This window comes from Natator depressus, chromosome 9 (genome assembly GCF_965152275.1).
Source record: "Natator depressus isolate rNatDep1 chromosome 9, rNatDep2.hap1, whole genome shotgun sequence".
Classification (NCBI taxonomy): Eukaryota; Metazoa; Chordata; order Testudines; family Cheloniidae; genus Natator; species Natator depressus.
This window is the reverse complement of record NC_134242.1, coordinates 28,026,139-28,052,753: the sequence shown is the minus strand read 5'-3', so window position 1 is coordinate 28,052,753 and position 26,615 is coordinate 28,026,139. Positions and strand designations below refer to the sequence as shown.

The window sequence follows — 26,615 nt, the reverse complement described above, 5'->3', positions numbered from 1 at the left end:
CTTCCAGCAGCTCTCTGTATACACACCGACGTGGTTGGAGATTGACAAAAGCTTAGCTATGCCATTTGATTCCCTCTCTCCTTTTATATACCGTAGGAGGCTACCCACACCGTTAAGTAAAAATCCAATCTTTGCCTCTACATGGGGTATTTTGCAACTTGTTAAGATGATTACAGCATCTGATCTTTCTAATTCTCTTCTCATACCACTATGAGCTACCCCATGCCTCAAGATCAAGGCCAATGGCACATTTAAGACAACTTGGACAGAAAAAGGATTAACAAAAATTAAAGATACAATACAAGATGATAGACTGGCCTCCTTCAATTACATTGTGTCACAAATATAAGATACTTCTGCCTCACAGTTCCTTCTTTCAGTGGCTAGGCTCAAGAATTCATGAAAAGATAGGGGACAATTGGTCTCTTTCAACTCTCTCATCTCTAGAATATGTTAAGAAATAGGGAAACAAAAGTCACTTTGTAGGAATTACTTATAGTGCTCTGCATTACCCTCAATCTTGGTGTCAAACAAACATGGGAAAGAGAACTTAGCCTTACTCTCACAACAGAAACCTGGCAGGATCTCTGGCTTCATGTGAGAAATACTTCAAGTTCTTTATCCTTGCAATTCTTCCAGAAAAAGATATTGAACAGATACGAGTAGACTCCCGAACATTTGTTTAAGGCCATGTCTACACGACACAGTTTTGTCGACAAGTCAGCTTTCGTCGACAAAACAGTGGTGGAGTACACACTGAAATGCTCCTCCCACCGATGTAAATCCCCTGCTGTGCTGACATGATAAAACCACCCCGATAAGAGGCGTAGGGCTTATGTCAGTGTAGTTAGGGTGACATAGACACTGTGCAGACACTACATTCCTTACACTGGCTGTTGGCTATCACTCTTGTCAATTTGGAGCCGTGAAATTGACAAGAAAGCTGGCTCCCAGTTCCCTAGGCGGGCCTCTGCTGGGTCATTGCCCCAAGCCGGGCTACTGTCCTGGGGTCCCAACTTCCCTCCCCACACACACCCCAGAGCTCTGCTGCCGACCAGGAGAACGGCAGCCAGCCGGGAGAATGGCAGCCAACTGGACTCCAGGTGTGGATCTCCCCACTGGAGGCGAGAAGCCCCAGGTGTGAGGGCAGCTGGGCTGCTAGTGTGGAGCTGCGCGGAGCTGAGAGCCCTGGCTCTCAGTACCCCACAGTGCCCCTCTTCAGTCGGTGGAAGTGCTCCTGGTGAGGACGCGCACCACGAACAGAAGGAGGGGAGTGCAGACATCAGCCACTGCAGTAATTAATGCCATGGCTGTAAGTTGACCTAACATGGGTCAACTTAGGCTACATCTACGCTACAATCAAGGGCTAGTCTACACTGGCCATGTTAAAGCGCGGCCATAGCAGTGCTTTAACGTGGCTGTGTAGTCGCGGCAGAGCACTGGGAAAGCCAGCGCTTTAAAAAAACCACCTCCACGAGGGGCTCCCAGCACTGGGGCACTGTCTACACTGGCACTTTACAGTGCTGAAACTTGCTGCATGCAGGGGGGTGTTTTTTCACACCCGTGAGCGAGAAAGTTGCAGCACTGTAAATTGCCAGTGTAGACCAGCCCTTAGGCTAGATTTGCAACACACAGTGAATGTTGGCGATGCAAACAGTCACATGCCAATCATTCACACATCCTCTATACCTGTCAAAAAATGCATGTGGCCTGGAACACAATATTCAGTGCTCTCTCAAAAACTTAAAGTGTTGTTATCTTTCCTTCCCCAAGCTTGTGTATTTTATGGGTGCTGGATGAGTTGGTATTACATTGCAGTAACTATTTTAATGGCCAAAAGAGTTATTTTGAGAAAATGTAAATCTGAAGTTCCTCCCTCGTACACAGACTGATTAAGTGAGTTCTCTACGACTGCATTAATGGAAAAAATGACTCTGTCTAATAAAAACATTTTTTGGGGGCAGGGGGGAAAGGAGGATGTCTGGTCACACATGAAACTATTGCATAATTTTACAGTTTAGTATATATTAGTCCCTGATACTCATAGGTTATGGTCTCGACAACTGGAGAAGCGTATTGGCTGCCACTGAACATGGTGCGAGGAACGCCAGGAGCTGGGAGTCCTGGTGCCAGAGGTGAAGAATACAGATCATACTATCATCACTCCGAGAGCCAGAACCATGCTGGCGGGGACCCTGAAGGATGCCATCCGCTGCCAATATGTGAAAAACCTGAAACAGAAGCCAGATCAGGGCAAAGCATTCGAGGTGACATGCAAGTGGGACGCCAGCAACCACTTCCTCCCTGGGGGCAGTTTCACCCAATTTGCCAACTGGAGGTTCATCCACAGGGCCCAGCTCAACTGCGTCCCACTGAATGGAGCCGTCCGCCATGGGAATCGGGACAAGCGATGCAGGAAGTGCAGCTACGCCAACAAGATGCTACCTCACGTCCTGTGTAGCTGCAAGCCCCATTCGAGAGCTTGGCAGCTGCAACACAACACCATCCAAGATTGCCTGGCTAGAGCCATCTCACCACCCGTGGAGAAGGTTACCATAAAATCCGCCATCCCCAGAACTGACAGCCAACTGCAACCAGACATCGTCATCACCAACGTGGACCGGAAGAAGATCATCATGGCGGATGTCACAGTGCCGGCCGAGAACAGGAACCCGGCCTTCTAGGATGCCCGAGCTTGAAAGGTAGAGAAATATGCCCCTCTGGCCGAAACCTTGAGAGCTAAGGGTTACCAGGTCCAGATGCACACACTGATCATCGGAGCCTTAGGCATATAGGACCCCAGTAATGAGCGAGTGCTGAGAGAATGCGGAATCAGTCAACACTATGCTCGGCTGATGCGGCAACTCATGGTGTCGGATACCATCAGGTGGTCGAGAGACATCGACATAGAACACATCACTGGACATCAGCAATACCAGGAGGCATAGGCACCAACTTTCCGCAGCACCAGTGGGTGCTCGCGCCCCCTAGCCCCAGCCCCGGCCCCACCCCGACTCCACCCCTTCCCCGCCCCTGTCCCGCCCCCATTCCAACCCCTTCCCCAAAGTCCCTGCCCCAACTCCACCCCCTCCCTGCTCCTATTGGACCCCTTCCCCAAATCCCCACCCCGGCCCCGCCTCTTCCCCGAGCGCGCTGCGTTCCCCCTCCTCCCTCCTCCCTTCCAGCCACGTGAAACAGCTGTTTCGTGGCACAAGCTCTGGGAGCTAGGGTGAAAATGCACGCATGCAGCATGCTCAGGGAGGGGGTGGAGGCGGAGGCAAGTTGGGCGGAGGGGGCGGGGCAGGGAGCTGCCGGTGGGTGCAGAGCACCCACCAATTTTTCCCCATGGGTTCTCCAGCCCTGGAGCACCCACAGAGTCGGTGCCTATGCCAGGAGGGATGAGCTGGAGTGATGATGAGAAGCGCAGTCAGGAAAGTAACAAATATTTTCCTCATGGATTGTATTTTCTAAATGGACAACCAACCTAATTCTCAATTACTGAGGGACAATCTCCAATCATTGGTATATTTTGCTTTCCACAACCAAATCTCTGTAGAACTTTTCATGAGTGATCTACCCAAGTATTTGGGTTCTAATATCTAAACTGTATTGTTAAATCTATTCACCTAAATGTGGGTTATTGCTGATTATGTACTCTATGTATCACATGACTTTTAAAAACTAACTTTGTATTTGTGGATAATCTAAGCACTGTAACCAGATGTACAGACACTCTTTTCCCAGCCTACGTATTATATAATGTTTTTAACTTTAGTTTTAATATATTAGTCCCTGATACTCATAGGTTATGTTCTCACTTATTTATCTCTTTAGTCACTTCAATAATTGATGTCCTGCATGCCCTTTATCTGGTCAAGGGGTGGGGGATTGTTTGTTTTTGTTCTGTTTTTTCCAGGCTTTACAAGTAATGAACACTGCATTTTGTTTTTGTATGGTATTTCCATCTTGTATATGTATTTAAATATGTTTTATTTTGTGTCTATATTTTATATAAAAACAAAAGAAATAAAGTTTAAAAAACCCACCCTAAATGTCTATGCTTAAAAGGGCACTGTAGAGTTTGACCAAAATGAAAACACCTCCAGCCTCCAATGTTTTATTCCTCCCCTCCTGATACTAATAAAACTATCAGCCATACACATAAGTAAAAGAACGGTGTTAAAACTCCAGCTGTTAAGCTGGATGAGCCACCAGCGATGTGCTCAGGGAGCCGGATTTGTTGCAGTGTTGGATCATATTAAAGAAGTTCTGTATTAAAATCACAAATGAGTTTGATTCCCCATAGTTTAAATTCCAGGGTATTACTAATTAAGAGGTCTCTTGGTTTTTGGTACTGTTTCTCTCCCTCTGTGTGTGAAACTTGCAAGCTGCTAATTGCGTTAGTACATTCTAAGACAGAGTCTGTTCTCAAAGCAATTCTTTGTAACAACAACTACTCACAGAGAGAGAGACTCAAAGCAATACTCTGTAACAAGAGAAACAGCACCCAAAGACTCCCCGCCCTTTTGTTGTATTCATCTCGCTTTGTTAACAATTGTGATTAAAATAGAGATAGAGGATGTATGTGGATGGATGCTTGGTGTGGATAATAACTGAATGATCAGGGAGGTGCCAGCCTAAGAATCCAGTGTCCATCGGCTGAAGAAGGCATCAAGTGGAAATAATCAGAGGACCCCCGGAGGGCAGATTGGAATCCACCCAACAGCCTCAAGAATGGGAGAACCAAAGAACAAGATAACATCTGGCAGCACGGAGCCGTCAGGAATGTGCCATCTGCTGATTGATTCAGCAACAGCATGATGAAGCAATTCCCATAGACTGGCATAGGAAGAAATTCCTATAAAAATGGACTCTAGAAAGTGAGAACTTTGGGGTCTGATTCTGCAAACCAACTTCCAGAAGCATCAGATGAGCATCTGACAAGGCCCTGCTCCTTCCTCATGTCCAGGCCACCTGGTCAGTGGCTTGGCATGAACAACTCTAAGGCTGGTAACTATAACAACCTTGCAGAACCTGTGTGTGTGTATGAATGAATGTGTGAATAAATATAAGATTGAATGGAATGTTATAACTATAACTAACTGCTTACTATGATTCTTTCTGTATTCACAATAAATGTGGTATTTTGCCTTTTCCCCTTTAATAAGATCCTGCTGGTTTTTATTTTATTGGTATAACAGCAGCGGCTCATGCACTGCATGTCACGTTGTCTATTGTTTAGTCTCCTGCCACCTTTATTCTATACTAGCTGGCATGGGACTAAACAAGAATCAATTTTCTGCCACTCTGTCAGAGCAACAAATTCAGAGCCCGGGAGTCTGTTTTGCAGAGGATTAGGAGTTTGAGTGTTTCAGTCCTTCTTTTGGAGAGCTGGCAGATTTTTCAGTATCGGGGGCAGTGGTGTATTTACATATGCGTCAGATGGGCCAGTGGCCTGGACACCAGCACTTGAGAGACAAAGAGAAGGGTTGCACAGATGATTTTTCATGCATTGTATGTTTCACTATGGCCTCCTGGATGGCTCTCGGATCACAGGGATCAAGATACAGGGCCTTTTCTTAAATAGAGCAGGCCAGGGAAAACATTCTTAGTCTGGGCTCTGAGCAAGAGAGAAGGTCAATCACCGTTGGGTGACTTTTACATTAAATTGTTTCAGGGATTCATTTGAGGGCTGTCAAACTTATTTTAAGATATCTGGGCTGCTCTCTACTTTTTACACAATATATAGTGCATATTTTAAATAAAATCATCCACTGCTTGATTGTAATAAACCATTATTGCTCTAATTCAAAGAGAAAACTGCCACTTTTATCAATTCATATGGTGAATCATGTTTGATAGTTTCCTATCACATTTCATTTTATCTTTTAGATACAACCTGGGCTAACGACATAACATTAAACAGTAAACTCTTCGTACTTTACACTGAGCAGTTTACCACAGAGACAGATTAGTGTTAAAATAAAAGGGTATTCAGACCACAGCGTTTGCAGAAATAAACTAAAGACTCCAGCTACTCTTACAAATAGAGCCTACTTAATACTATACAATGGACTTTTCTTTTTCACCAAGATCAGAAATGTACTCACACTAATAATCCACAGAAGCAAGCGAAGGAAGAAGCCTTACCTTTGCAAATTAATTTTCTCCAAGCATCCTTTAGCATATGTTTTAGAAAGAAGTTATTTTGTAGGTACTGGAACTTTGTCATGGACAGCACAGAACCAGAAAGTAACAGAGAAGCTCAGTTTCAAGGCTTCAATCAGTACATGTAAATAGTCAGCAGTGTTATGGCCCATGTCTAAAAACGGCAACAAAAATGACAAAAGTTTTAGATTATTTTTAACCTTTCAGTGTTATTTCATGCTATAATGACATTGTTTACCCTGCTGTTATTGGATGACATTAATTACTGAATTGATTTCAATGGAGTATTACCAGGGATGGATTTGATCAATTCTTTCCAAGGATACTAGGGAAATATTCATTCATTTTGGACTTAAGAGTTCTTCAGAATTTGGCTCATAGTCTTCAGTGGTATTAGGTGTTTTGAACCTATCTGAACAATTCAGAATTTTGAACTGGTATCAAGCTATTTATAAAATATCACACTATTTTTGAAGTTATATGAGGGCCTCTCTTCAAAGTTGATAGGGTAATTTGCTAAATTTTCAAATTTGTATTAAATTTTCAAAAACATAAATCTCAGAGAGGCTGTTTCATATTAGAAAATTTCCCAGTCCAGGACTCACTGAACTCTCTTTACTATATTTTGATATTTAGTAGAGAATTATCCACTGTAGAGTGGAGTCATGTCTAGTAACAATTTTATTTCCCCTTCTGCTTGGCTTTGAGGAAAATTTTCCTCAGAGTTGAAAAAGAACATTAACATGTCTGGAAATCTTCCTTTTGTGTCTGCTTAAATCATCCTCAAAGGAAAATATCACAGACACAGAAAAATTCTTTCCATTGGACATAACTCAGACCTTTAATATTAAAATTGTCTAAAATGTGCAGGGCTATCAAAGCTGTGATTCCTTATCCATTTGGAGGGATTTCCCAAACATTCACCTCCTGGAATAGCAAGACATGTTGTTATTCCCCCATTTAAAAAAAAAACTTTCTAAAGGTTTCCTGAATATTATCACATATTATATACCAACAATGACATAATAAAACTGGGTATTTCTTCAAGGCAAAGAGAAACCAGGTAACATTAAGGTGGTATAGCTTTTCTTTCACTCAACCTTGTATAACAACAATATGCAAACCCTATAAAACAATACACTATTCTACAGCAATGGCCCAAACCACTGTCATTACACAAGTGTAAGCAATATTGTTTCCCCCTTTTATTGTTGCCATAAAGGATGTAATACTGGTCCTCTGTCTGGGGGTGGATTTTGCCCATAAACTAAATACAGACATTGGCTTTGTAAAACACTTTGAGAATTCCCATGTATACTCTTTCCTAAATATACGTTGGCGCAGTGGAGTATGTGGGAAAATGGGAGCCTATGTTTCAAATATCATAAATAAAACTTATTACTTTGAGTGCTTATGCAAACTTGTCCTCATAACATTGAACTTATCCAATTCAGCTTGTTAAATGTAACGATAAAACCATTAAGTTCTATATCTGCTTCAGAAGGTTAAATACCTATTTATCTGAAAAGTTTATCAGCATTAACTGAGTAATATATAGAGTTGCCTGTCTTTGAATATTAAATTATACGTGATAACCCTGTGAGTTTATTTTTAAATTAATAACAAATGAGCCTGCCCTGAGTTCTTTGACAACCCTCTCACTTATGTCAATTGGAGTTTTCCCTGAGTAAGGACTATAGGTTTGGATCTAGACGCATCCAGTTATTTCAAAATAGCGTGCGTATGGGTATGTTCCCTTGTTTCTATATTTCGGAATATTACTCACTGTATAGTGCATGTGTATCTATGACTAATGATTTTATTAGCAGGTCAGTAAGCATTGACTGTCTTTTGACATACTATATAGCTGGGTGTGAAAGCACAGAGTTTGCTTACGTTTGTACTCCATGAATAATGCAAGAATCAACTGTTCACATGGTGAGAATAAAAACAATGCACTCCAAAAATGCTGCTCAGCAACCCTGTGACATTGGATTAGTGAGAATATTAAAATATCCAAAATATAATTTCCAAATCCATGTGACATCACACACAGCCAGAGAATACTGCATTTGAAAACATTTAGGGCCCAATCCCAATGTCTGTATTTTTTTATGCACCAACAGCTCCTGTGGCATTTAATGGGAGTCTGGGATATGCAAAGAATGCAAGATCAAAACTAGGAAAACGCCACCAATCCCTACCATTAAAAAAATCTTTGTCTTTTGATTTTCAGTGAACGTCGTGCTTTAGGAAGGCTCTGCACTGACAGCTCTGGAGACCTGTACCCACAGAGCTGGTAAAAGCACATGAAGTCATAGCAAGCCCACACTGCACTACAGCTCTGAAAGGACCATCTTCAGAGGTGGGGAAGTAAGTTAGTTTCCATGCCCATTCAATAGTTAGCGTCTCTGCTGAGACTGCCAACATGAGGACCAGTGCTGTATGAGTTGTGATAGTGGTTTTCCAGGAGAGGAATCCCATCCATTAGGAAAAAGAAAAGGAGTACATGTGGCACCTTAGCGACTAACCAGTTTATTTGAGCATAAGCTTTCGTGAGCTACAGCTCACTTCATCGGAAAGCTCATGCTCAAATAAATTGGTTAGTCTCTAAGGTGCCACAAGTACTCCTTTTCTTTTTGCGAATACAGACTAACACGGCTGTTACTCTGAAACCATCCATTAGGAACTGTGCTCAGGCCTCCCAGGTGGCTGGAATTTAAGTCAGCAAAGTGCAGAAAGAAAAGGAGATGTCTATTTTTAACAGGGAAGATAATTAGCCATTGGAACAGATACCAAGGGATGTGGTAAGACTCCAAATGATGGAGAATTTAAACCAAGACTGGATGTTTTTCTAGGAAATATGCTCCAGTTCAATCACAACTTGATGGGTGAGATGCAGGAGTCCCATCATGAAATTCTGTATGTTATGCAGGATGTCAGACTACGTGATCACTCTGGCCATAAAAATCTATGAGTTTCACAGCATATGAGTTTCATGTAAGTCACTGAACAAAGTTCAGGTGACAATTTTCTACAATTGCCTTATTAGTGTCCTCCCTGGACGTGGCTGAACTCCCTGCAGCTGCAAAGAACAGGATGTTTTTGTCTACCTTCAGGCTGGGGAGGAAGAGGAATCTGCTTGTGTGACAAGGGAGGAGACAGAGTCAGATGGAAGGAGGGTGTGAGAAAGAGCTGTTGAGATAGTAAGGAGGAGAGAGGGTACCTGGATATGGGCTTCAAATGTTTCTGAAACTCAATTCTGGTCAATATTCAGTCATATTCCATCTCTTTATGCATAGCCTCAGAATAGTCCCTTTCCAACCACCCCACAGTTACACATTCCCAAATCCAGCCCCTGCTGGAAAAGCAAAGGAGGGGAGGGTCTGATTGTGATCCCATTGTGTAAAGCTATGGAGAATCTTCAGGCCAGCAGTGGGCATAGGGGAAAGGAAGGGTTTTGATTTTGCCAATCTGGCCACCACACAGAGGAGAAGTTGTGGGACAAAGGAAAGAATTCCAAAGATGATCTGGCAAGGAAACCTCAGTTCCGTTCCAGTCTAGGCTGCGTGACAGGAAAATCCAACTCTGAAGTATGAGAGAAGGGGAGGTAGGAGAATATAAAAACAATGAGCGACATATGCTCTTGCAGAAAAAACTATGAGCGGGAGGAGGGATAAAAGGCCCAGGTAACCACAAGGCTGAATTTTCTCCTAATGCTCCCTTTTCTGGCCTCAGGGCCCAATTCAGCAAGATACTTAACAACTTGCCTAATTGTAAGCATGTGAGTAGTCCTATTGATTACAATAGGACTGGCGCTTAAGTTTAGGCACAGGCTTGCCAGCCCTTGCTGAACTAATGCCTCAATATTCAGCATATTTTTGGGGACTGAACTCCTAAGTACTTACTCAGTGAGAAGTTTTCCCAAAGTAAAGACTTCAGGAGGTATACAAATAGTGCCTAGAGTTCACAACCTGAGTGAGAGAGATTCACTGGCAGGCAGAACACTAGTTTGCTTTCTTTTTAGTATGAATGTTTTCAGATGGATCCCTCCTAAGTGGCAAAGTGCAGCTCCTGGTTACCTCAGCTTTGAATATTAAAACAAACTCCTTTGTTCCTGTAAGTCACATAGAAAGTTGCACTGGACAGCAAATCTACTCAGCTACCCCACACTTCCCCCCTTCCCTGATAAATACTGCAGCTCAGTGATTTCTTGCTGAATTCCTCGGATGGATACAGAAGCTTGAAGGGCATGGAGCTTTTTCCCCACGCTGAACAGACCATCCAATCTACATTCTATTAAAAATAATTACAATTAAAAGAAATAGTTTCCACTCTTGACTCAAAAAACATTTATTTGTTTTTTAGTCATTCATTAGCTCATCATATTCACATTTACAGTAAGGCAAGCTTGAATCAAACTCATGGATCAAAACACTTCAAACCTCAGTGTTCAAACTTCAGATCTGAATCAAAATTTTGCAGCTTGAGTCCATCTTTAATTTGTAATTAATTCATTAGCTAATTGCTAAGAAACAAACAAAGAGGGCTATGTTTTCTATGTTAGACCTGCACGACTGCACACACACACACATCACCCATAAATAGCTGCTGTGAACATATACCTAGGATATTTGTATGCATATATAGTCAGTTAGGCACCGAGGTGGCCTTATGCACACAAATGGCATATGCATTCACAAGGACAAATACTTGAGTTATTAGTGCATGGTGGGTATTCGCGGATATAAATTAGGCATGCAAATACATAAGTATACTTCTTCATGCCTAACTTGGTAAACCAAACTCACAATCTCTGTCGGGTTCAGAACACCAAACTGTCCAGAATACCTTGTAATTTGTGAAAATCGATTTTACCTCATCAGTGACATGGCTTTTTAAATCTTCTAAATCCATTAATCCTCCATTTCTCTGAACAGTTTCTATAATAACTTCTGCAACACAACCTTCGTAGAAGCTTTTCTTGCCAGATTTTGCCAGCTCCTGAAAGAGTTGTAGCTTGTAGCCTGGAAACTACAAAACAAAATAAAGGAGTACTTGTGGCTATCAGGAGACTAACAAATTTATTTGAGCATAAGCTTTCATGAACTACAGCTCACTTCATCGGATGCATTCAGTGGAAAATACAGTGGGGAGATTTATATACATAGAGAACATGAAACAAAGGGTGTTACCATACACACTGTAACCAGAGTGATCACTTAAGGTAAGCTATTACCAGCAGGAGAGCAGGGTGGGGTGGGGGGGGGTGGGGAGGGAGCCTATTGTAGTGATAATCAAGGTGGGCCATTTCCAGCAGTTGACAAGAACGTCTGAGGAACAGTGGGGGGGGGAGAGATAAACATGGGGAAATAGTTTTACTTTGTGTAATGACCCATCCACTCCCAGTCTCTATTCAAGCCTAAGTTAATTGTATCCAGTTTGCAAATTAATTCCAATTCAGCAGTCTCTCGTTGGAGTCTGTTTCTGAAGTTTTTTTGTTGAAGTATTGCCACTTTTAGGTCTGTAATCGAGTGACCAGAGAGATGAAGTGTTCTCCAACTGGTTTTTGAATGTTATAATTCTTGACGTCTGACATTCTAGTGAGGCAAGTTTGTCTTGGTCAAAGTTAAATTGGCATCTTCTTGTGGATTAAACTATTTAACTCTACTGGTTACATCATTTGGATGATTTAGGTGATCCACATTTGGTAATCCACAGTGCTTCCTCTCTCTCCACCATATCATTAGTTTTGATTAGTGAAAACATGACATATTTGCATTGGCAGCACATAATATTACATCAACAATATAATTTGCATTATTCATATATAGGGAAGGTGGGGCCCAATCTTGCTCCCCCTGAAGTCAGTATCAAAACTCTCACTAACTTCAGCTCAACTGTGACTGAGCCCCAAGTCAGAAAAATACATTTCCACTAATGGTGAGAATGGAGAGACTAAGCCAGGTAAAGAGAACTAAGTTTATTAAGATGAAGAAGCCAAGGTATTACAGATACTGGTGCTTCAGCAGGTAGGGCAAGTAGTTTTGACTTATAATTATATGTGCATGTATGTGTAATGCATTTATTCAAAGAAGCAAGGGTGTGACAGATACTAAAGAACTAGCATATGGGTCACACAGCAATAACTTAATGTTAGGAATTGAAGGGAATTCCATAGCTATATAAGTAGGCAAAAGACAGGGCAAGGGGCATTATTAAGCTACAATAATGAGATGCTTTAAGGGGATAGCAACAACCATAGCTTGTCATTACTAAGCCAGGATGCTTACTGTGACTTTAGAATGTTAAATTCTAAAGAGGAAAACTTGCAATATGAAAAAAACACATTTTCAGTGAAAAAAACACATTACCAAGTTTAAAAACTATTCATTCATTCATATATGGGACTCAAAATTACTAAAAAGAAAAGGAGTACTTGTGGCACCTTAGAGACGAACCAATTTATTTAGTCTCTAAGGTGCCACAAGTACTCCTTTTCTTTTTGCGAATACAGACTAACACGGCTGTTACTCTGAAACCTGTCAAAATTACTAAAGAAAGTCTTTAGGACCCTGGTGTTTCCTGAGTCTGTTCCTGCCTTTCACAGAGTCTCTCCTAGCACAGTTGCCAGGGATAGCAGGGTAAAATAGAGAACCAAACAAACACTAACATATTTGCATACTCGTTTAAGATGAAATAATGTTAGGCCTTGACTGAATGGATTTTAGCCAGTTTCTGAATCTGTGGAGTTGTCACACTGTTTCCTCACATATGCAGGAAGAATAATTTGCCCGTTTAATGATAGCAAATGTAATCCACACATCTTCTGGGTGTGGTGTTCTGTCCCATCTAGTGGCACCGTGACCACTTAGAGAGACAGATAAAATGAGTCTGTTCTACAGCCTTAGCTAACAGCCAGTTAGCTCATGCACTAAGCTTTTAGCTCATGAGGTAGAGGCTCATGCACTAAACTCCAGAAGCTCCAGGTTCAATCCGACCCGCCGATGACTGGGATCTGTCAGCATTACACAAACACTTCCAGCAACGTCACAGGGATGGCCTTTGTGAGCAAAAACTAAAAGTCTCTAAGCAACACTGTGCATTGTTAGGACCCAGTCCTGCTACTACTGAAGGCCAAAGGCAAAACTCTCTATACCTGATTCCCCTCTCATTTACACTGGTTTTAAAGCACCCTAACTCCTTCACCTTTGGTGGTGTCACTACTGACTAGCGCCAGGACAACCAGCAGCCTTTCTCCTATAGGTCTGAAGCTCGTTAATATTGAGAGGGTGTGATCAGAGAAACACGTTTTAATGAAAGGGGGAAATATTTGAATTTAAGACTTTTAAATCTTGAATCCAATTAGAAAAATAATTTACCTCTTGCAAAATTCAGAACTGTTTATTCTCGGCTCCATAATGAGAGGCCTAGGCCTGGACCAAGAGAGGGCAGATTCTCATCTAGTTAAATGGTCACAGTACCGTCATTGCATAGCTATGACCTCTGACATCAGCTGAAGATCTGGCCCCTGGAGTTTATGTGTTTTGGCAGAGATGAGGGAGACACTCAGCTTGCCCTGTACTCCTTTTCAGAGATACAAAGTTTCTCCTTTCCAGAAACAGTACATTAGACCCAAAGTTTCTACAAATTAAAAAAAGAAAAAAAAATCTTGTTTAAATATTAAAAGATGCAACTAGAAAAAAAGGGAAAAATCAAAGAAATGAACTGACAAGTGACACAGAGAATAGAGTTTCATGAAACATTCACTCTCAAATGTGATTTTAGGTGTTTTTTTTAAATTCATGTTTTTGCCACTTACAGAGAAGCCTTCTTTGGTATTTTTCTTATGGCGGTCTCTTGTTCTTAGATTCAGGAACATCTGGATTTATTGCCCTCTCTTATCTAGCCTATGGTTCCTATTCCTTCTATAGTTTGACAACAATGACTGATTACATGATGACTAGATGTAATTCAAATGATCAAAACAGACAAATAAACTAATCTCAAAAAGAGAAAGAGTACTTGTGGCACCTTAGAGACTAACAAATTTATTTGAGCATAAGCTTTCGTGAGCTACAGCTCACTTCATCATATAGCTCACGAAAGCTTATGCTCAAATAAATTTGTTAGTCTCTAAGGTGCCACAAGTACTCCTTTTCTTTTTGCGAATACAGACTAACACGGCTGCTACTCTGAAACTAATCTCAAATCACCAGGAACTGAAGTCCTAATGGGGTTGTGTCAAGATGGGAATCCTATATTTTTCCGGTATAGAAATCTGCAGGATTTGTCCTGTAGTTTTACAGACTTTACTTCTTCAAGCTTCCTAGGAGCATCTAAGCTTTAGGCTCATATTAACCACAAGGCTGTCAGAAGACAGGATACTGGGCTAGATAGACCTTTGGTCTGACCCGGTATGACTGTTCTTATGTTCTCCCAGGTGAGTGCCCTAACGACCAGGCTATGGAATATTCTGGATCAGGGTACCCTCAGCTTCCCCTGTTTGAAGCTGCTCCACTGCGGATAAATCATCAGAGAGTGATTGGGCCAGAGAGAACGAGCACAAGCATGAGAATGACTCTATGGCCTCATGGTTCAAGTATTCACCCAGGCTGTGGGGGAGACAGCATCCAGTCCACCTGCTCCAATGATTCTTTAATTATTCATCCAAAGTAGAACTGCAGAGTGCATGGTCATGGCAGAAACATGGCGTCTAAGGAACTTTTACTGGAAAAATTTATGCACCGAGAGAGTTTAGGTCCCTACAGGGTTCGGCAGGGTTTTGGACATACCAGTGGAGCTTGATTCTGGGGTTCAGATACCTAATGTGGTAGTCAGGTGCCTAAATCCTGTTGTGAATATAGCCCTTGCTGAACAAGCCAAGTAGAGAAAAGTCTGCGAACAGAAAGGGGTAATAGCTGTGGGAGAACTGCAATCTATTGACCTCAGATGTCTGCATTATGTGCCCTTTTACTAGAGGATTACAAACATTGGGTGGGATAGGGAATTTGAGGGCATAATTAATTTCATTTCTGGTTAGTGATTGCTGTAGTTGGTGCTGACAGCACAGTTTACATTTGAGGATTTTTTAAATTTAAATTAATCTGCCGTATTTTTTACTATAGCTTTATTTGATCTATGTCTGGAATTTAAGATGTGGGTATACTTGTTATACCTTTATGAAATTTCTTTTGTTCAGCTTTCAAGAAATATTATTCTTTTATTTGTATTGCAGTACAACAGAGGAACCCATTGTGCTAGGCACTTGTACAATCACAGAACAAAAAGGTGGTTTCTGCCTCAAAGATATTATAATCTCACTATAAAACAAGACACAACAGCTGGATAGAGACAGACAGATGGAGGACCACAAGTGAACAATGAGACAATATTGGTCATCATACTAAGCAGTGGTCTCAGGATTATAATTTAAAATAGAGTGCATCTACAGAAAGAATGGATGGAGTATACAGAAAAATGACCTCTCCAAATGAGAAATATGTTCAATGAGTTTTTTAACAGGTAGTATGAGATTATTCAGGAGAAGAATCTTCATACAAGACCAATTGGTACAGCTATAATCTTGGCCCCATATAAGTCAATGGCAAGAGTCCCACTGACTTTAATAGGGGTTTCACAAGGCTGTTTTCCACTCACACCAGTGTAACTCAAATGACTTCAAGAGTTGCTAATGGTGGTGTAAACCAGAAATGAGATCAAAATCAGGCCCTATGAATCTTAACTGCTGCACTCTGGGGTTTCACCACAGCCTCTTTGATGTGACAGTGTTTTAGCACTTCAAAGGCAATAGTGGATCAGCCAGCACATTTTTCCCCAGGAGGTACCTGGTACTGAAGGGATGAAAGGACAAACAGTGTGATGAGGTGTATCATCTCTCTATATAACAAGGGAGTGTTCCCTTAAGTAACAGGTTACAATCTGGTACCAAGTTGTTAAATATTAACAGGAGACAACTAATCAACTGAAGTTCAGTGAACTGCTCTCCTTAATCATCCAGACAGATTAAGAACCAAAGGAAAAAGAATGTTAAGCATTTACAAAAAATATATCTATTAGACCTGTCCCATAATAATATACACATTTCTGCAGGATATACGACATGGTAATTTTGGGGAGAAAGGTAGAGTTGTGCAAATCATGTACTTTTTAAAAGAACACAATAAACATTTAAAGAGTTACTTGCTCGTATTTTTTGCATCCAGACCTGTGTTTGTTAAGTTTGTCTCCTACTTCTGATCTCCTGGTTACCTGACCCTCCCTGACTCCTGCTCTGACCACTAGGTCAGACCACCCACATCCCAGTTATGACATTAATAAGGAGATGCATGCTAAAATAAGTTTAATTTTACAAACAAAGCAAAACGCCTGTTCGTTACTCTGTTGGTTCCAAATGTCCCAGGGACTGTAATCTAAAAACAGATTTCCTTATGCCAAAGGTGTCCTCACTGGGGGGGAGGGATAGCTCAGTGGTTTGAGCATTGGCCTGCTAAACTCAGGGTTGTGAGTTCAGCCCTTGAGGGGGCCATTTAGGTATCTGGGGCAAAAATTGGGGATTGGTCCTCTTTGAGCAGGGGGTTGGACAAGATGATCTCCTGAGGTCCCTTCCAACCCTGATATTCTTTGATTCTATGAAAGGTGTTGGCCAAAAAGGGATGGCAGAACCCTTGTCCATGATGAGGAGCTTGGCCATGAATCGGCAGTAGCTCTTTCCCATGAAAAAGAGAAGACACAGACATCAAAAGGAAACAGAGCTGGATTAAACAGCAGATTTAACAAAGATAAGATAATGGGTAAAAAAACTCACAATACTGCTAGCAGAATTTGTACTGATATTGTACCTCGAACAATCTCTAGGTGTATTAAACAACATTTTTAAACAAACATTTTCACTGAGCTTCACCTTTTTGCTTCTGTATAGGGAAACAGCTTTGTACCAGCAAGCTGTTGTATTCGGCATGGTGATACTATGAGCATGAAATGGAGAAAGAGGCTTTGTCTCATTAAAACTTGCACTTTTAACAGCTCAATGGTCAATGCCCCTGGAGACCTGCCACTGCAAGGCAAACAGAAGTGCATACGTAACATAACAAAATATCAGGCCGTCAGGTTCAGTTGACAAAAGAGTGATAGTATCACCGAAAGCACAGCACAGCAGTAGTTTCAGCGAGTCCAGCAACAGCATGAAAATGCACTGGAACAATTATAACAAAGTCACATTTTTCACAAAACAGTTCACTATGGCCCATATCCTGCAGTCCTTACTCTGCAAAAACTCCTATGAAATAAAACACATTAGTTGACAACCATATTTAAAAACAAGTTATTTGAATTGCCACCCTGACTTTTCCCCTATTTCATTTCTGTCATAAAGTCAGCAGTCATCCTGTCAGGGACACTTTCTGTGAGGTGTCTTAGCACAACTGACAACTCACTGGGAATGTCCGTGGGAGTTGAGAGTGTGTGTATCAGAACCTCACAGGATATAGCTCTTTGAAAGTTTGATTTCCCACCTGCATAAAATACTGGGGTCTAGCCGTTTCTGAGATAGTCACTGCTATAAACAGATCAGAACTGAAATGGGGCGAAAGAAGGTAAGATGGAAATCAGAAAAATGTAGCTTTAAAGTCTGACATCTTATGAACCACCGGGGGTAGAAGTAAATGTTGTATCATGCTAGTCAGCAGGTTTCCAATGAGATACAGCATTTAGGCCCAATCCTACAGTCCTTGTAGAGCCAAAATTCCCCTGGAACTTCATTTCTAGCCTTAGTGACTTGTGAAAAAACTGAACCTTCAAATTGTCACTGGTCCCTTCAATTAGTAATGTTTCTGGGCCCTGTTCCAGTATTCAGTATGGCAAGTCCAGGATCCCAGACCAACGTAATTTTCTCCTTCTACCCTTGTGTTTCAATTTTTCATCAGACTTTATCTCATATTTATTTCGAAGAAATTATCTTTATTTTGCTATCACTTTTATATCATTGATGCAGTTTGTGCAAATTATTGCAATGAATAATGGAAAATGTTTTCCAAGGGAAAGGATTCTCTAATGGTATTTCCAGCAGAGAGCCCAAGGACCCTTAGTACATTGGATATAACTCAGAGTTACATCATTAAAATAGTTTCCTGATACTTTGCAGATAGCTGAAGAAAATCAATGTTATCTGCATTAGAGTAGTCATTGCTCTCCCCCATGACCATAACAAACAAGAATGTAAGGGCACCTGGAAGTGATATTCTTTCCACAGTAATACTCTCTGGTAGGCTATAAAGCCAACTGCCTGTCTCCTTTATAGCTTCTTGATTACACGTACAATAAAAGTCCACTGTGGAAAAACAGTTATTTCTTTGCCGTTATGAATAATGCATTTGAATAGAATTCAACTATAGGAAAATTAAACAAACAACTGAAAAGGAAACGAGGTGCAAATCTGGACTCTGACCTCTCCCTAACAAATGTCTCTCCAGTGAAACTGGTGCTGGAGACTGGCTAGCCATCTGGAAGTTCGACTGTAATTCAGAAAAGGCATTAAACAACTCAGCCTGAGGGCACTCATGTAAAAATGAACAAAGAGGACATGACAATGATGTTATGTATGTTTTCAAGCCTCGTGTAAACAGAGCCTAACTCTGTACACCTTTTTTTGGTGAAATTCCTATTGAAATCAGTCTAAATTCTGCTCTGTTACACTTATACAATCCCAGGAAAGCCTAGTGGTTTGAACTGGAGTTTTGCCTGAATAAGGGGCTGAAAGATCAGATTCATGGTGACCCTCTCATCTGAACTAACTCACCCAAAATAGCCGTCTAGAGTTTGATCCTGTGCGGCAGCTGAGCACTAGCTGCTCCGACTTCCACGGAAGAGTCTAAGGCTCAATCCTGCTGCCATTCAAGTCAATGGGAGTTTTGCTACTAATTTCAAAGGCAGCAAGATTGGGCCTTTATTTAGGCCATGTCCACGCTACAGCTACTACAGTCGTACAGCTATGGTGCTGCAGCTATGCCACTATAGCACTGTAGCATAGACGCTTCCTACATTGACGAAGGAGGTTTTTTTATCGATGTAATTAATCCATCTATCCGAGAGGCGGCAGCTCAATCGTTGGAAGAATTTCTTCCTTTGACCTGGCTGAGTCTCCACTGGGGATTAGGTTGATCACACTATGGCACTCAGGGAGTGACATTTTTCACAGCCCTGAGCGAAGTAGCTTGGTTCATCTAATTTTTAAACGTCAACTGGCCCTTACTCTGAACTCAATGGGAGCTCTCTCTGGAGTCATCCAGTCCCCAACAGATGAATAAATGTTGTTGTTATACAAGGAGGATTTTCCCAAGCTCAAACAAAAGCACTTCTGAAAGCCACAACCACTCCAATCTGGCTAACAAATAACACTTCCCTTTTTTGTATCAGCCTCCTGTGACTTTTAGTAATGAGTAAAAGTCTTTAGTTATTACAAGGAAATCCAAAAGACCTTCCCTTCTGCTCTGGATTGTGCTTTTATAAAATGAACCCTAGAGGTGTGATTCTGCAAGCCTTCTGCACATGGAATCCCTTTTTAAGCCCATGGGAGCTTTCCCCACATAGAGGGCTTACAGGAGCAAAGACTAAATCAGAAGGTAATTAATGTTATTACTTTTATTTTTAATTTGCAATAAAGTCAGGCCAGTGACAAGTGAAAATTTGCAGAGACTCCATCAGGAAAACATTTTTTTCTAATCTGGTATGATGTTCTGTAACCAGAGACCTAATCTTCCCTCAAAAATCAGCATTTGGATCAGCAAAACCCACAGCTTATGAGCTCCAGATTCAAGAGTAATAAACTGGCCTCAATTCAGCAGGGTGGTCTGAAAATAATTCTGTGCCTGACAGTAACATTTCTCCCAGATGCTTCTTCCCAGAACAATTACAAATCTCTTGATGATACTGCCCTTTTCATCCCTGGTCTTCAACCCACAGACACTCACTTTTCTTTCACACATCTGAACTAATTCCATGGAAGGGAATCTAAAGCAGGAAGGAAGGTGCAAGAAGAAATATCAGAAAGTAACAGAGAGATTCTGGGCCAGATTTGCTCTCATTTATAACAGTGCAAAACCAAAATAACTTCCTTTAAATCAGGAGTTACTCCATATTTATACTTGTCTTAAAATCTGCATCTAGATATGGATTAAATAGACCACGAACTCATCAGAGCATTTTTCCTCTCAACTGCATTTGACTCCAGCACAGGATCGTTACTCTCTGTCCTAATCTTCGGAACTTACCTTCCATTGAGACCTTGCACCTGCTTTGTGTTTGCATCATAACAGAGACACAAGCAGGCCCCACCTACGCCAGTACTGCACAGTTCAGTGACATTTAAGGCAGCAGCTATAGCCATGGCAGCATCTACAACATTGCCACCATTCTTTAAAATATCTGCAAGAGAGAAGCCTGTTAAAATCTGATAGCAGTCTCAGAATTTCCTTCATGGTGCAGGGGAAAATCACAGCCACACTTAAAATAAAGAGTCTAGTAAACACCGGTTTAGCAATCATAGAACCAGAGGATTAGCTAGGAGTATCTTTATCTGCAAAGGAGAATCCCCTAACTCAGGGGTTTTCAAACTTCCTTGCACCGCGACCCCCTTCTGACAACAAAAATTACTACATGACCCCAGAAGGGGGGACTGAAGCCTGAGCCCGCCTGAGCCCTGCCGTCCTGGGTGCAGGGGCCAAAGCCGAAGCCCAAGGGCTTCAGCATCAGGCAAGGGGCCTGTAACCTGAGCCTGTCACCCAGGGCTGAAACCCTTGGGCTTTTGCTTTGGCCCCGGGCCCCAGCAAGTCTAAGCCAGCCCTGGTGACCCCATTAAAATGGGGTTGCAACCTATTTTGGGGTCCCACCCCACAGTTTGATAACCGCTGCCTTTACTGTTCAACAATAAAAATTCTGAAAACTGTTTTATGTTTAAAAAAGGCTTTGTTCCTTAGAAAGATAGAAATGCTAGGAACTAATTTCTAAAGCAAAAGTATGAGAATACTGGCATGTGGGGAGGGAAGAGGAGACTGAGAGAAAGGAAGAAACAACATAACCATCCATCAGAAACTCTGAACAATACAAGGGGTGAAATCCTGCCTCCACTGAACTCAATCAGAGTTTTGTCATTGACTTCAATGGGGTTGGATTTCTTCTACAGAGCTTAAGGAACAGATAACAGAGCCTCTTGTTTTTTACTCATCCAGGGCTTTATATCAGTGGTTATCAAATGTTTTCATTCATACCAGTTCATTAGAGGAAATCCTCTTGGGGGCCATCTCCCCAGCTTCCACCTTCCCAGCATCAATATGAAAAGGACTCTGCAGACCATCAGAAAAGACCCTACAAATAGAGACCAATGGCCCGGGGGGACACTTTATGGAGGAACATTCCATATTGCTACATACCACTGAAATTTACTATGTCACAATAAACATTGTACTGCTCTGAGGATACATGATGTTGTTAACCTCCTGCAACATGAATAACCCCAGAAAGAACAGGAAATTTACATGAGACTGAAAATGTTGACAATAGCCAATTAAATTTCCTCTGAGGGAGATGAAAGACTTAATTTTGTTCCTCCAGTGAATGATCCGGTAGAAATATTAAGCAGTTTCATGTAAATGTTTCTCCTGCTTAAAGCAAAGAAAAGCATTTTTATATCCTGCTCTGGCAATATGTCTGGCTCCATCATGTTGAATGGAAGGAGAAAAACTAAATTATACCAGGCAAGAGGATTGAGACATGAAACAGATAGTTGCTGGGCTCTGACACTGATGAGAACCCTGTCCGTGAGTGAATTTGTAACTAGCCAGTCACAAAATCAGGGAAATAATTCTGATTTTTATAGGAATAGGTTATGACAACATTGTAAAGTCATAAAACTAGCGTTTTAGAAAGCATGTGCTCACATGGACACACAGAAATGATTTACATCTAACCCTAAATGTAACAGGTTTTCCATCTCTATTGTTTCTGCTTTAGCCACTAGGTGAAATATCATCTATTCTTGCTAATCCATTCTATTGTTGTTCCAGTAATACACAGAGGTCAGAATCAGGATTGAGGGTCCTTTATGTTAAAAGTATACCAGCCTGGACTAGAAAACACAGTCCATACCTCAAAGAATTTACAAGCTAAATAATAAAGATGCAACAAGTGAGTATAACAACAACAAAAAGGTGTTTACATAGGCACAACTAGATGGTTTTGAATTGATTTGTATATAAACAAATTAGAGAAACATCTGAAAGTCCTACTGCCCAGCTACCTGGCACAACTAGATGGTTTTGAATTGATTTGTATATAAACAAATTAGAGAAACATCTGAAAGTCCTAGTGCCCAGCTATCTGGCTGTTAAATTGTTAGTGGGCAATTTCCTATAGAACTAAGTAGGTTTTAAGGGTGACAACTTTATAAGCCAGTTCATCAAAGATGTTTGTCTGGGTGGCTGGCCCCTTTAAGAAGAGTCAGGGTCCAGTCTATCCGTGACAGGCTTTTATAAGGAGAACAAGCCTTTCTTGAGCCACCTGTACTAATTAACTGCCTAGGTGGCTGGTTGGCTGCTAATTGACTAAGGAGCACCTGTACCCGATAAAAGGCTACCAGAGTTTTGTTAAGAGGGGGTGTTCCTAGCAGGAAAGGAGAATTATCAAGAGCTGCTCGAGATACAGGCTCAGAAGAAGGCTTAGTGATGCTGTGCTTTCCCAGTGCTAGGTGGGATGGCTGACTAATTAGCATAGAGCCCAAGAGGAGAGCTGTGAAACTTTTCAGAACAAGAAGGGTAAGCCTGCCTGGCTTGTAGTATGCAGGCTCAGGACTGTCAGACTCCTGAAGGCATTGAGATAGAAGGCCTGTGGGAATTAGCACCCAGGCTCCCAGATGGATGACCTTCAGGGGCTAAAAAAATTGTACCCTAAAGAAGAGTGAACAACTAAGTCCTTTGCAGGGGGAAGCTTGTCTGGGAGAGAATCATTGTGAGATTGCACAACATATACAACATATAATATATATGTAACATATAATCAGACAGCTAATGCTCAGGTTCCCAGATGCTAAAGTGATGGGTGTGGAATAAGACATTAAAGATCATCTTCCCCATCTGCTCTGCTTCCTTGTCTCAACACTAATATGGAGGGGCCATCCACTCCAGGGCTAACAACTATTTACTGGTAGTTTGGTCCCTAAACCAGCTCAGTCTTCAGTGATAATAAGAACTGGGCCCAATTTCTGTGATGTTTTTTATGAATGGAAATAATCTCCACGAGGGGTTGAGTCAAACCCACCAAATATGTCACTTAGAGCACTTGTCTGCTCTAGCTCGGGCCAAAATAAATCACGCTTGAGGCCCTACCTAGAAAAGACGAATGCTCTATCTATAAAGGTTCCCCCAGCCTAGTTCTTCTTTTAAATATTCTGAACATATCTGCTTTCCTATGTTCATGATGCTATTAATGTGTAACTCCTAAAATAGCTGTCTGGAACGACATATGTCACAGGCCCTTATCTGACCAGAAATGTCAAGAACAAAGGTTAAACAAGATATAGGGGAGGTGGTGCATGTTGCCAGCCTCTGCTGTAGGAAGTGGCTGGGGGTAATCAAACAGCTAGTAGAACCCACTGCAAGGAGAGAGCTTTCCCTTTCCCTTTTGATATCTGGCTTTCCCCTACAGACCATTTTGTCCCACTGACTATCCTCCATATGCTTCACTATGATCGCATCCCCTGTCTTGCCTGATGAGAACATCAATCCCATACATGCTCATATGCCCCACAGCCAGGTTGTCTAGTAACCTGTCTGATCCCTGCCCTGGAGATAACTGGTCTCCACTATGGTTTCCCCTTCTGTGATAAACACTTCCACTTCTAATATGTGACTCCTTCCCTCAGACATCCCTGTGTATGCTCCCCTCCTTTGTGAGATGTGCAGAAATGGGCCCTTGGCCTGACTCACCAATGAGGAAAAATGGAGTCTATCTCTGTGTTTACACATGCTCACTGTCTTAGTATGTGGGTACCTGAAGGCCTGTGTTCCCTATTGACCTGATCCTTCCCCCTACTGAAGAACAGGATAGCAAGAGGGGAGGAATGGTCCTTTGCCTCTCCAAGAGGCAAACCAATTACCTCTAGCTTCCCACCCAACCAAATCCCCCTATTGCCTAAACTGAAATGATGCCACAAATAGGGAAAGCTGTTGTTGTGTGTATCTTTTTTTAAAAAAAATTCTTTCAAAATATGCCAGTCCCCCTAGTTATTTTATGCAGATTTCCTTGGGTATTTCCTTTTTTTTTTTTTTTTACTATATATAACTTTTAAACTGCACAAACCTAAATGGGTTGGGTTTTGGTGCTGGTATGCAGCTTTGGCAAAACTCATAGGCTGTAGAGCTGGTGTGGGGGGAGGGAGAAGGAGAGGGAACATGGCCAAACCACGGGACATGGCCCAACCATTTTTTGGCCAGGCCAAACCTGCGTGGTGCTGTGACTTGGTTCATGGTATCTCAGTACCACTCACTCAGATTGGGATTGGCCACCCTTGCAACATGATGGAGTAGCACGTGGGCCAAATTTGAATGAGTGTTGTGAGCTGGTGCATGGGATCAGTGGTGTTGTGGCCTTGTGTGGCAGGTTGCAATACCACTCACCCCACCCAATTTGGAGGGGATGGGCGCTGGAGGTCAGGCTGTTGAGGGTGGGGAGGGGAGGTTGTCAGCGAAAGAGGGTCAGGTGGGCTAGAGGGGCAAACCTAGGGCGCCCTGCAGCCCCTGACAAAACTCCCATTGACTTCAGTGGGATCAGAAGCAGGCCCCGAGGCAATCTGAGAACTCATAACACATACTGAAATACAAAAGCACAGTGACTTGGCTACAGAAATTATGGGGCTGATTTTTCACAAGTGCTGAGCACCCATAACTTCAGCTGAAGTCAAAGCAGTAGCAAGTGCTCAGTTCCCCTGAAACTCAGGTCATAACTGCACAAATAGTACAATCATCTTGTAATCCAAGTTTAAAAAATGTGGGTTATGATGCGAGAACTGACAGTTTGCTACATTTTTTTTAAAAGTGTGAAGTACAATTTTCTTACTCCATCTATTCAATCAGAGAACCAAAAGACTATTCCCAAGACCAGTATTTGTTGCAGGGAGCTGATTCCAAGCAACACAACTGCTGGTCCAAACCACTGGGGATCTTTGCAAAGAGAACTTAAGCTATGACGTAGTTTCCAGGCCAATAAATGTATGTTGAGTCCAACAGACAATCTAAAAAGAAAACACAAACACCCACCCCACACATTAGAGAGCTGATGACTGAACACAAATCTATCTGTGGTCATCTCTATTAATAAACAGGCAAAATCTTAGTACCTGCTCTCTTCTGTTTTAACTTACACACTGGAATAGTACTTTTGCCTATCACATTTCCAGCTATGCTCAGAACTGCACAGCTGTATCCAATTTACTGCAGTTAGAATTTTTTTGAATAAGTCTAGTTAGATTATTATTCAACAACTACAGTTTTCTCTGTGAACAGATTGTGGTTTCTCAAACTTATTCTTCATTTTAAATTATTTGCAAAAATTACCTAGTGAATAATTCTAGGTCTATAACTTGTCTGTATAGCTTTCATTTTTTAGACTGACATGCCAAACCTTAGCTGTTTTAGGTGGACGCACAAGTTGTGTAGTATGTTTCCACCTCCTCAGTAGAGAGCATAACTCTTTTCAGAATCAGGTTCCCAGTGTTGAAAAGCTGCAATTTGAAGTAATAATTGTGAGATAATTAGCCTGTAGAATTCATTCCAACAAGCTACTAATATAACTGAGCCCAAAAGCATCCTAGAGTTTGGGTATTTATATGGCTAACAAGACCACACACCGAGTTAAAGCAGTATGGATTTAAAAAAAAAAATCTTGGAGGGCTCATTCCCCTCAAACACAGCACACAGGCCAGCCTCTAACTTATGCTTGGATAAAACTTTCCCCGCGGTGAGGTTATTCCCTAACTAACTCCTGTGTGGCTTCTTGTCCTTTCCCTTGGAGATGCTGTACTGCTGGAGCAGATTCCAGCCTAGCTGGACCACACGCTCCGGTCTGGTATGGCAGGTCCCAGCTTCACAAGTCTGAAGGGCGCTGTCCATTGCTGGGGTGAGGGCTGCGCTGCCTTTTCCAGCAGAGGCCTAGTGCGCGGGCAGAGACAGGGCAACCCCACAGCGCATCTGCACTCAGTGTAGGCAGAAGCTTCTCGCCACCTCTCCCAGCCTGCTGCTGCAGCGGCGGTGGGAAGGGAGGCCCTGAGCGTGGGGGACTGCGGGGCTGATGGTAAGTGGCTCCAGGGGGGAGGGCGCCTTGGCAGAGCACAGGTGAGAGGCTGGACCACCCTGCCCCATGCCGCGTGTGGGACAGGCCTG

General features: G+C 42.1%; 1 pseudogene; it reads right to left on the bottom strand.

Moving 5' to 3' along the window:
* Positions 1-26,345, bottom strand: part of LOC141993698 (glutathione hydrolase-like YwrD proenzyme) — a 39,637-nt pseudogene extending 13,292 nt beyond the window's left edge.
* Positions 26,346-26,615: the final 270 nt, after the last annotated feature.